Source organism: Onychomys torridus, chromosome X (genome assembly GCF_903995425.1).
Source record: "Onychomys torridus chromosome X, mOncTor1.1, whole genome shotgun sequence".
In the NCBI taxonomy this organism is placed as follows: domain Eukaryota; kingdom Metazoa; phylum Chordata; class Mammalia; order Rodentia; family Cricetidae; genus Onychomys; species Onychomys torridus.
In genome coordinates, this window is record NC_050466.1 from 70,817,950 (window position 1) to 70,830,500 (window position 12,551).

General features: G+C 38.3%; 1 pseudogene; it reads left to right on the top strand.

Annotated features, from left to right (window-relative positions):
- Positions 1-3,025: 3,025 nt before the first annotated feature.
- LOC118574670 lies at positions 3,026-4,181 on the top strand (annotated as a pseudogene).
- Positions 4,182-12,551: the final 8,370 nt, after the last annotated feature.

A 12,551-nucleotide genomic window follows, 5' to 3' on the forward strand; every position in this document is an offset into this window, starting at 1 on the left:
GAATGGTCAGAAAATGCTCAGTGCTATGGAGAAAAGACACATTAAGAAAACCATGGTAGTCCTTACATTTTCAAGGAAGTGGATAGAGTGAACCTCTGAAAACAAAAGGGGAATTCGAATACAGTTTTGAAGAAAATTAGTGCTTAAGGTAAGTTCTTACTGAGAAATGGTAAATTCCTTGTTTAAATGGGTACAAAAGGACAACAGGTGTACAAACAGGTACAAAGGCCCTGAGATGTGAGTTATCTGATGTATTTTGGACACAGCTAGTAGCTCCTGAGACTGCAGCAAGATAAGTGAGAGAGACACTATTAACTAAAGAATTTAGGTTGGTTAAGGATGGAAAGAAATGATTAAGCTATAAAGACCCTAATCAGAACTATGGTTTTTATTATTAGTGATGTCTAAAAACTCTAATTTTGCCTATGAAGTAGCATTTCATATTGGGAAGACAAAAGAGGAAAACTGAAAATATAAAAGGCTTGGCTACTTCAAGCCTTGGCACCATCACTTTTTGTAGAATTTGCACCAAATGCTTGATGAAATTTTAGATTTGGAAGGTTCTTTTCTCTCTGCTTTAGCACTAATATCCTCTTCTGGCCATAACTATATGATGATTAATTTTCAAAATAAAATAAGAGGAATTATGAATCTAATAAGATTTCCTACAACATGGCTGTTGCTTACATATACATCTTTATTCCCTGGAAAACAACAGGGACCAAAACAGCAGCGTAATAGTCTTGGGTAGGTATAATTCGTAAAGCAAACAGAAATATTATTTCCACGAACAAGAAAGAAACTAAAGGAAACTGCTGCAGTAACTCTTGTTAACCTAATTAAAATCAAGGGACCTTTATTGACCGAAAAGAAATTCCAAGGGATAAAACTATGAGAATGCATGGATTTATGCTGGTTGCATTTCATAGAATGGTTTCAGAGAATTGATGGTTTTATAATTATTGTGAATAGGACTTAATATAAACACAACAGGGACAAAAATTTGATGAATAACATAAATGTCATTTTTTATATTTCTAATTATTTTCTATTAAAATGAAGTATTTTAACTATATATGTAGCAGTTCTTAAAATAATCATTTCTTGTTATATTTACACAATTCATAATTTTTGTTTCTAAACTTATACTATTCTACAACCAATTGAATTTTTTCATAAATAATTATTATTTACACTAAATATCCATAGTACCCAAGCTGTACTTTTCTTAATATTCTAGAGTATAGTCTATTGAATGTCATGTTTCAAGAGAAGCATACATTGACAATGCCAAGGGAAATTAAGTGATTACTACAAATAAGACTTTTCAAATTCAAATAGGCTTAATGTGGTCAATTGTCAGTTTTTCTCTTGAAATAACAGGGTTAATATTTGGGAGAAATATTTCTTAAAAGAAAGAAACCTGCAGAAGCTGCTGTCACATTAAAAATTCAACTTAGACACTATTAAAATATATTTAACAGAGTTGCCATATCCAACCTTCTATTTTTCCAATGTCTATACACAGATGTGAATCTAAAGGAGGAAATGTGTGACTTTTGTCTTGTCTTGCTTATTTTACATTGATTACAAATTATATAGATGGGAGGAATGTGATGTAGAGACCCACAGAGGTTTCCTAGTGAGAACTTAAGAGTTCGAGAATTTGAGCTTCCCAGCAGGGCTGCATAGGAGAATGATTGGACCACAGGCGTGGTTACCAGGTGTTTGGAAGGGTCTGCACTTGGCTGTGCAGTATGCTTTGATATAGCAAGGGGGATGTCTTTTGCCCTGCCCCTTGGCATTGTTATAAAATGCCTTTTTGAAGAGACAGAAGGGACTGGTGGATTTTGATCAGACCCTCCCAAAGCTATCCTGTGTTTCTGTCTTTCTCCTCTATGCAATCTTTCTATCTAAACCATTTCTTATTCCTCTCTCCTTCCCATAGGAACCCTTTAAAAGGTGGGAGCTGGCCTCCCACAAGTGTAATGAAAGCTAGGAAAAGGCAATAGTATTTCAATTCCACACTTAAGCAATTTTGAAATTAGAAAGATGTGTATAAATTAGAACTACTCAATTTATTAAATATGTGAACTCTGACCATTTATTTGACTTTTTTTGTCAATTTCCTGACCTTAAAGGGATTTTTATATTAATATACCTATATTGCCAGACTATGCATGTCCAACACCTTCAGAAATGGCCATAACATATTCAAGGTCCAATAGATCCACAAAATTAAAAAAAGAAAATAAAGTAATTTACAGTTGTCAATTTTCAATCTTGGCAAAATTTCACTCACTTCCTTTTTACTCAATTCTTCCCAATAACAATATGCATAATTAGGTAAAGTAAAACATTTGAGGAAATATTTCATCCACTGTACTGAAAGGTGAAACTTCAGGCTAAATAGAATAGAGCTATACAGCTGATGTATTCGTTTTTAGAACAAGATCTCCCTTTAAAACATAGAAATGTGATAAATTTAGAGCACATCTTGTAGAGAAACTCAATCATTTTTGTGATTCATGTGAGGGCATTTTGTCTGTATATAATGTATTCTTGCTTCTTATTAGCCTCAGCCTTTCATTGAAATATAGTATGAAATGTAGAATTGGCCAAAACATTTCTAATTAATTTACTTTTGCTTAAGTGCCCAAGCCCCACATTTCTGATGAGTGAAAATTCTTCTTAGAAACAAAATCTAAAAGAGTATCTTCTAGACTTCAATTTTTAAGAGAGGGGAAGCAGGTCCCTTTAACCATATCTACTAAATAAGCACATTCTTTTTAGGAAGAATCTTGGGTGAATCACGAGCTTCTTGCCAGAGCTAAGGCAGGCTCAGAGACTCAAGTACAAAGGAGAGAGGTTTGTCAGGGATAGTTCAGTAGCAGAGTATTGAGAGGTTTCAGGGCCTTTCTCCCCCATAATTCTAATGACCTTGGGCCCTCTCTTAGCCTCTGTCATTCTTTTAATCGCCACTAGATATTAAATTCTCCAAAGAGAGATGCATTATTGAAAAACAATGACGAAGCTTGGGATTATAAGTGTTTTGAAAGCTTCAGTACATATACAAGACTACCAAATAGAAGAAACTGCTCTAGAAATATTTACTTATATCATAGAATATAATCCGTGAATAGTCTCAGTGTGTGAAATGGAAGAAGCTCAAAACAACAAAAATGATGACTTTCTTATCAATATAATGATCAAACAAATAATTTCTGATCCTGATTCTGAATCTTCACATGTTTTAAAATTGACAGCAGTTCTCCACACTCTTCTTGACCAGAAAATATGTGTCTAACAGTTAATGGATGTGAAAGGACAGACTTTATGAATTTCTTCTATACACACTTCATGAATAACTTGGCAGCACCAATTTTGTCTATCACAGGACAAAATGATAGTGATAACAAGGCCAAAATCTGTCCTGATAATTACCAAAATGAACAATTGCTTGGAGTAGTTTTAGAATTGCTCAGCTTTTGTGTAATCACCACATAACTTATATTAAAAAATATATTTTGAGTAACAACTTGCTCGGCAGAGTCCTGGTGCTGATGAGCTCAAAGCACACTTTTATGGTTTTATGTGCTCTCAGGTTTATGAGACAGATGATTGGCCTCAACGATGAAGTTTATAATCTTTACATAGTGAGGAAAAATCTTTTTGAGCCTGTTATAAATGCTTTTCTGCATAATGGAAATTGTATAATATGTTAAACTCAGCTATTATTGAGCTATTTGAATTTATAAGAGCAGAAAATATCAAGTCTCTTATTGCACATATTGTGGAATTTTTTTGTGGCTTTTTGAATTGATTGAGTATGTCCAGACATTTAAAGGGTTGAAGATTAAATCTGAAGAAGAGAAGGAAAGAGAAAGTAAAGTAAGAAGGAATTCACATAATATACCAGAAAATATACTTCAGACATATGAAAGCTATGGAAGTAAAAGTCAAGGAACAAAGTCATTCTACCAATGGTAAGGAACTTTCTGAATCGTTATGATGTGTTTATGAAAATTAATGAGACAAATGAAAACAAAATAGAAAGAAACTCATCTGAAGCATGTGACTGTTCATCTCATTCTGATGCTTCTGCTAGTAGTATGAGTAGGCCATGCTGCAGCAGCATGGTTCCTTTAGTGGATTACCCAGATGATGATGAGGAGGAGGAGGAGAAGGAGGATGAAGAGGAAGAAGATGCACCTTCCAAAAAAATGACCTAATCCTGGTTCATAAAATATCAGATGATGCCCTTATCTTTTGATTCAAATAAAATTCTATAAATATCACAAACTGAGAAATATAATTTAAAAACTTTTCTCTTATGTACTTTTAGATATGGCAGAATAAGTAGAAAATATGATGAATAAGAGCCTCAATTTTATATAAAAGAAATCCTCCATAGTAGAGATGTATAGTGTAAAGGAACCAGCCCCTGAGTGACACTTCTTATCAAGAACATCTTATTTTGACAGCATGGTTTGGGAGGAGGAACCAGTTTGATAAAGTAATACAATTTTCACTCAGGTCTTTATATTACAAACAACTGCAAAAGTTTTATTGCAAAGCCTACTTTCAAAAAAGGGTCTGGCAATGACATTTTTTACATAAACTGAAGTGGTTTGAAAGAACTTTTTGTATGTATAGAGGAAAAAGTCAATATTGAAGTAAAAATAAAGTCAGACTTTTCAACATTTCCGTGAGGATTTATCAGAACATCAGCATTATGAATAATAAGAGGGAAATAACATTCAGCACAATTAAGTGCATATGTTCATGAATAAAATGTTAAGCTGGATCCTAAATGGGCTGTTGTTAATGTACTTCCTTTTTGATGAGAAATATCAAGTATCAGTAGCAATACATTATTATTCCTAATGTGCATTCTCTAGGTCCTCCATGTAATAAATCAGAATGCACCAATTATCCAGATTGTTAACATTATTTCCTTATTCATTAATGAAGCTTTGTCTGTTTCCCCAGAGTAGAAGGTATATCTTAGTATGCACACATTTCTTTCTGATTAATGAAACAAAGTAACTAACAAAAACAGCATAACAGAGGAAATTTTAATTTGAAAAGTATAGGAGTAGACTATGCACTGGTGGGAGGAATCTAAAGGAGCATGTCACATTGCTCCCACAATCAACAAGCAACTAGATGAATTCTGATGCTTACCTCAATTTCTCTTTTTCTTAGTGTAGGATATCAGCCTATGGCACAGTGTCACACACATCCAAGGTCTATCTTTCATACTCTTTTTTTTATATCCAGTCTTTAAACTGCCTCATAAATATGCCAACAACTTTGTCTCCTAAGTATAGATTCTGTTATTATCTATCACTGGTTGACCCCTTGCCTACTTAACACCCAAGCATATAACTTTTAAGTCATAACCTTACACATCTCATCACAAAAGACTCGTGGCCTTTTCATATTGCAAAACGTATTCAGTCTAACACACACACGTGTGTGCTTGGATACTGAGGAGAAAACACAACCTTGCCCAGCTCCATTAAGACTGAGCAGGCAGGAGAAGACCCAGTACAGCCTGGTCTGGGCGCCCAGGAAAAAATACAGGCCTGGCAGTCAGGCCCATGCCTTGGTCTGTGGCCCTCCAGGTTGTGGTCTGTGTTGATGTCCATGGCTCCTGATACTACTGAAGGCCAAGAGGATAGAGCTGCACAAAGTTAGCCAGGCCCTTCACTGGCTGCAACACTAGGGAGAACTGGTCTTGCTGCTTACTGGCTGAAGCACTAGGGGGAACAACAGGCCCTGTACCTCTCCTGGGAGACCACAGTAGGGCTGACTCTGTTGGTGGGGTCAGAGTCTTCTTTGCTATTTGTCTTGTCTAAGAGTGACTCTTAGCAGCCTTTTTTATTTTGTAATCTTGGGAAATAGAGGCTTACTGAATCTGATCAGTTTCAAGGACTTCTTGAAGCTGTTTAGAGTTGTTTCCCTTCTGTCTTAAAGCCATTTTCTGGAGGAGGGAATGCTTCAATTTCAGAGGAAACTGCTACACAAAACTCCACCCCTTCTTCTGGGTATAACTTTTTTTCCTTCCCCCTCTTCTACAATGATCTCTGAGCCTTGGAAGGCTGGCTGTAGATGTTCACCTGTGGCTAAGAATTAGGCAACCATGACGCAGCAACAGTCACTTACTGATTTAGGCTTATATTGCTACAATGAAACATTAAGACAAAAAGCAAGTTGGTGAGGAAAGTATTTCTTTAGTGCACTCTTACACATTATAGTGCATCCTTAAAGAAATCAGGGCAGAAACTCAAACAGGGAAGGAACCTGGAGCCAGAAACTAAAATGTAGAGGAGACAGAGTGGAGTAGCTTACTGGCTTGCTCTCTATGTCTTACTCAGTTGGTTGTCTTTTCTTTTCTTTTTTGGGGGGGTGGGTGGGTGGGTGTGGGGATTGAGACAGGGTTTTTCTGTGTAGCTTTGGAGCCTGGCCTGGAACTCGTTCTGTAGACCAGGTTGTCCTGGAACTCACACAGATATGCCTGCCTCTGCCTGCCTCCCAAGTACTGGAATTAAAACGCCCAGCCTTTTTGTTTGTTTGTTTTTCTTTCAGTTGGCTATCTAATATAACCCAGGACCACCAACCCAGAGACTGTCCCACACACAATGGACTGTGCCCTCCCATGTCAATCTGAACTCCCTCTTATGGAACAAACATTAAATCCAATCAGACGCTGTTAGTCTTACCCGTGATAGCTCAGCCACCATTGTCCAAGCAGACACACCCTACCTGGCATGTCAGTATTTTATCATGCAGGGTCCATAACTGAACAAGAGTGTTTGTGACATTTCTCCACCAGAAGCCTGCATAGTACTATGGAAGCCAAGCAGCAGAGTGGAGCTTTTGAGTTCTGTCCCACCTAAATTTCTCCATATCCTATAGTTAACGCAGGGTCTTATAGTATAATTCTGACATACAACCACAGGAGTAGCAAGAGCCTTTATGGTTTGTGGGGTCTCAGGGATTTTCCTGGTCATGTTTGTTGGCCCCATGTGTAGGTTGAATTACAAATTTTCACTCTTCTATTAAAGGTTGGACTTGGGAGGTATCTTCTATTGGTTTTACCACCTCTCTCTCATCCTCTTGACTATCTAATTTACTTGCAAAATCTGAGGCTAACAGAGAGGATTCTAACCTCATCTCCCTTTCTTGTTGCAATTGCTCCTTTTCACAAAGAAGTTCCTGCTTGGCCACTGTCATAGCCTCAGATGCATTTATAACAACACATGACAGACCAGTAGTCAACTTATTTCACTGTGGACAATCTTAACTTTTGTGTACTAAATACTGCAAAAATTTCTCTATAACTTTTAACTGTTTTCAGGGTATCTCTGTCTTCATGTGGTAGACCTCACTTACCAAGGCATTCCATCCATCTCCTACCACACAGATGAAGACTGCCTCTTGGGATTCCTCCCACAGACACTCTTAATCCTGATGGCTGAGCGTTAGTTGCATGTCTTCCTATTTATATAAAGAACCATATAACCACTGTCATAGCACAAAGATACACTTACTCACACCATACAAGCAAGCAAAACGGTATCAGAATTTCCTCTACAGATGCTCCTTCCTCAGGCTGCTCAGGCTAAGACCACAAACCAATGCCTCCCAAACTTATTTTTGATTCTTTTGTGTCCCTGTTCAGGTGCCAGTTGTATGACAAAACTTTTCCTGGGGAGATTAAACACACATTTCCACTCACCCTAGATAGGGAACTTATGACAGACCAAAGTACAAACAGCACCCAAATCCGACTTGGTGTAACAATGAGTTTTATTGGGTTACTTACAGGAGTGTGGGTGAGGTATTCATTATAGGAGCATCAATGACTTAAAGGCAGCTGCATTATGAAAGCCCACTCCAGGCTGAGTGACAGCTCACAAAAGCTGGAAACCTGGAGCACACTAATCAGCCTGCAGGCAGCTCAACAGTTTAGAGAGTGTCTTTTTCCATGTGACTCAGTTGGTCTAAACCTCTTCCAGACAGCTTGGCTGGTTTCTGCTTCTTCAGGCAGCTGATCTGATCCAAGTTTCCTTCACAGCTTGTCTTGTCTGAGAGTGACTCTCAGCAGCTTTTGTTGTTTACTTCTTGGGGGAGGGGCCTAGTGAATCTGGTCATTTGGCTTCCTGAAGCTATTTAGAGTTGTTTATCTTCTGTAGTAAAGCCCTTTGTTTGAGGAGGAAATGTTTAAATATCAGAGGAAACTGCTACACAACAATGCCAAATGTATTTAATATTACTTCAATTTTCAGTCTCAACACTATTCAAAAGTTCAAAATCCAAAGATGTCTTTTGAGACTCCAGACAGTCTCTTAATTGTTACATCCAAAAAAAAAATAAAGCCAGTCACATACCTTTAACATGCAATTTATTATCATTCTAAAGGGGAGGAATAAATGGAGACATAGTAGGGAAACACTGGACCAAGCAAGACCAAAACCTTGTAGCCAGGATACCAAATCCTGTTCCTCAATGTCCTGTGTCAAAGGTTTTACATGTAGCCATCCTTCTATCTTTGCTGCCTACATCTCTCTCTTCAGCTGTTTCTATTCCCTGTATGCTACTCTCTTTGTCAGATGTCTCAGAGCCTAGGCATCTCCAATATCTTAGGATCTCCAGCACAATCCAGATTTCCCTTTCATAGCTTCATGCTATGGTCTTTCTTTACCTCTTTGCAGAGACTCTTCTGACACCTTTTTTTTTTGCCTGACCCCCGTAGCTCTCTCAAGAAGAATCCCTCTTTCATTTTTTTATGCCTCGAAAGCAAGGACCAGATGGATGATACTTTCCAAACTCAAATTCCAATTTGGAATGGATGTTGGCCCCATTACATCTACATTAGCAGCAGCATGTATATTTGGTTGCTTTCTAGGATCAGCAAATTCCTTAGGCTCTTTCTTTAGATGGAATCTTTGCTGTATCTGGTCATGCTCTGAGGGTACCCTTCCTATCCCAACAGAGGAGAAGCCTAATTTTAAAGTCACTAATCTCTGTGACAATTACTTTCTCCTTTTTAGCATATCTGTTTGCTGTTCCATTAAGCTTCTGTGTGCTTTTTGTCTCTCTAGAGTGTATGTTTTGTATTTCTTTCTCCATTACTTATTCTTTTTCAATGTAGACCTACACAGAAGTAGTCAGTAATAATCATTCACAGACCACATACTATGCTGTCTTGAAATTTCTTCCATTAAAAATCAAAATCATTTTGTTTCATACTCACATAACTCATTAGGCTATGGACAGAAAACAGCCCAATTCTGTGACCAAATGCCACATGACTGGGCTCTAGCTTAGTTTCTAACAGAGACTTTCCCCTCTGAAACTTCATGGGATAGACCTTGATAGTCGATTGTCTTTGTTATTGCTGTATGGCCTTGACAAAACACCATGTCCAAGGATATTTATAAAAGAAATAATTTAATTGGGGTTCAGGGTTTCAGACGGATGTAGAGTCCATTAGCAACATGGTGGGGAGACTGGCAATAGGTAGGCAACCATGATACTGAAGCAGTCGCTGAGAAAGCTAACATCAGATGCATGAGCAGAGGGAGCTAACTGGGAATGGCATAAGCTTTTGAAACTTCAAAGCCCACTCCCAGTAACACAGCTCCTCCAACAAGGCCACACCCACTAATCCTTCCCAGTTACACCAACTGGAAACCAAGAATTAAAGTATATGAGCCTAACAGGGCATTCTCTCTCAAACCACCATATCTACACTATACTTAGTTCTCATGTCCTTCAGATTTGTTACTAGAAAGGCCCTTACAACATTCACCTGCTTTTTAGTCTGATATTTTCCACATTCTTCTAAAGAAAACAAGGTTAGATTCTTCAGGGCAACAACCTCACATAGCCTAGGAACAACATCTGTATTAGTTACTTTTTATTGCTGTGACAAAATATCATAATCCAATGTGACTTATCTAAAAAAGAGCTTTATTTTTTTGGCTTACAGTTCTAGAGGAAGAGACCATAACAGGCTGGAGGGGTGGGGGAGTAATATCAGTGGGTGGCTAGAGGAGAATGCTGACTGATCATATCTTCATCCAAATTCAGGAAGTAGAGGGTGTCTGTAAACTCTAAAGGCCTTACCATAGAAACACATATCAGCAAGGATTTACTTCTTAAAGGTACAATAACCTCCACAAACATTGAAACTGAGAACCAAGTGTTTAAATGCATGTATTTTAAGGGTACATTTCTCATTTAAACAAACCAAATCACATTCTTCCATCATACAATAACACAAAGCATACATTTGCATCCTATAATGGCAGAACTGGGAATGTGGCCAGGAAATATCACACTGAAATAAGACAGCAACAAAACAGTAAAAGAAATATTAAATCACACAGTTTTATATTGCACTATCCCATGTCCATGTTGCCCCAGTCCTATGGGGGCTCCACAGCCACCAGTCCACAGTTCATGGGCTTCCACTAGTGTGGCCAGTCATCTCTGAATGTCCTCCCATCATGATCTCGACATCCCTCACCTGCAGTATCTCTCCACTCTCTCATCAATTGGATTCCCGGAGCTCAGCCTGGTGACTGGCAGTGGATCTCTGTATCTGCCTCCATCAGTCACGGGACAAAGGCTCTATGATGACAGCTAGGTTATTTGCTAGACTGGTAAGCAAAGTAGACCAGTCCAGGCACCCTCTGGACCACTGCAAGCTGACCAAGGTGAGGTCTACCTTGTGGATTCTGGAGAACCTCCCCAGCACCCTGCCTCTTCCTATTCCCATGATGTCCTCATCTATCATGGTATCTCCCTTCATGCCCTCCCACTCTGTCTCTGTTCCAGCTTGACCCTCCCATTTCCCTATGTTCTCATCCCCCACTCCTTGTCCTCTGCCACCCCCACAGCCAGTCCACTCATGTAGATTTCACCCACTTCTCCTTCACAGGGTCATCCATGTGTCCCTCCTAGGGTCTTTCCCTGTTAGCTAGCCTCTCTGGAGTTGAGGGTTGCAGTCTGGCCATCCTTTCCCTCACATCTAGTATCCACTTATGAGTGAGTACATACTATGTTTGTCCTTCTGAGTCTGGGTTACCTCACTCAAGATGATATTTTCTAGATCCATCCTTTAGCCTGCAAATTTCATATCATTGTTTTTTTTTTTTGTTTGTTTTTTGTTTTTTTTTTTTTTTTACTGCTGAGTAGTACTCCATTGTGTATATGCCATATTTTCTTTACCCATTCTTCAGTTGAGGGACATCTAGGTTGTTTCTAGGTTCCCTCTATTACAAATAATGCTGATATGAATATAGTTGAGCATGTGCCCTTGTGGTAAGATTGAGCATTCCTTGAGTATATGCCCAAGAGTGGTATAACTGGACCTTGAGGAAGACTTATTCCCAATTTTCTGAGAAACTGCCATACTGATTTCCAGAGTGGTTGTACAAGTTTGCATTCCCACCAACAGTGGAAGAGTATTCCCCTTGCTCCACATCCTCTCCAACATAAGCTGTGTTCTGTGTTTTTGATCTTAGCCATTCTGACAGGTGTAAGATGGTATATCAGAGTTGTTTTGATTTGCATTTCCTTGATGACTAAGGATATTTAACAATTCCTTAAATGACTTTCAGCCATTTGAGCTTCCTCTGTTGAGAATTCTCTGTTAAGATCTGTAGCCCATTTTTTAATTGGATTGTTCAGTATTTTGATGTCTAGCTTGTTGAGTTCTTTAAATATTTTGGAGATCATTATATCAGATGTGGGGTTGCTGAAGATATTTTCCCATTCTGTAGGCTGTTGTTTGGTCTTATTGACTGTGTCCTTTGCTCTACAAAAACTTCTCAGTTTCAGGAGGTCCCATCTATTAATTGTTGCTCTCAGTGTCTGTGCTACTGGTGTTATATATAGGAAGTGGTCTCCTGTGCCAATTTGTTCCAGACTACTTCCTATTTTCTCTTCTATCATCAGGTTCAGAGTAACTGGATTTATGTTGAGGACTTTGATCCACTTGGACTTAAGTTTTGTGCAAGGTGACAGATATGGATCTATTTACGGTCTTCTACATGTTGACATCCAGTTATGCCAGCACCATTTGTTGAAGATGTTTTCTTTTTTCCATTGTACAGTTTTAGATTCTTTGTCAAAAATTATATGTTCATAGGTGTGCGGGTTAATGTCAGGGTCTTCAATTCAATTCCATTGGTCCACATGTTGGTTTTTATGCCAGTACCAAGCTGTTTTTGATTACTGTAGCTCTATAATAGAGCTTGAAGTCAGGGATCATGTTGCCTCCAGAGGTTGTTTTATTGTACAGGTTTCTTTTGTCTATTCTATGTTTTTTGTTTTTCCATATGAAGTTGAGTATTGTTCTTTCCAGGTCTGTGAGGAATTTTGTTGGTATTTTGATGGGGATTGCATTGAATCTGCAGATTGCTTTTGGTAAGATTGCCATTTTTATTATGTTAATCCTGCGTATCCATGAGCATGGGAGGTCTTTCCATTTTCTGACATCTTCAATTTCTTTTTTGAGGGACTTAAAGATT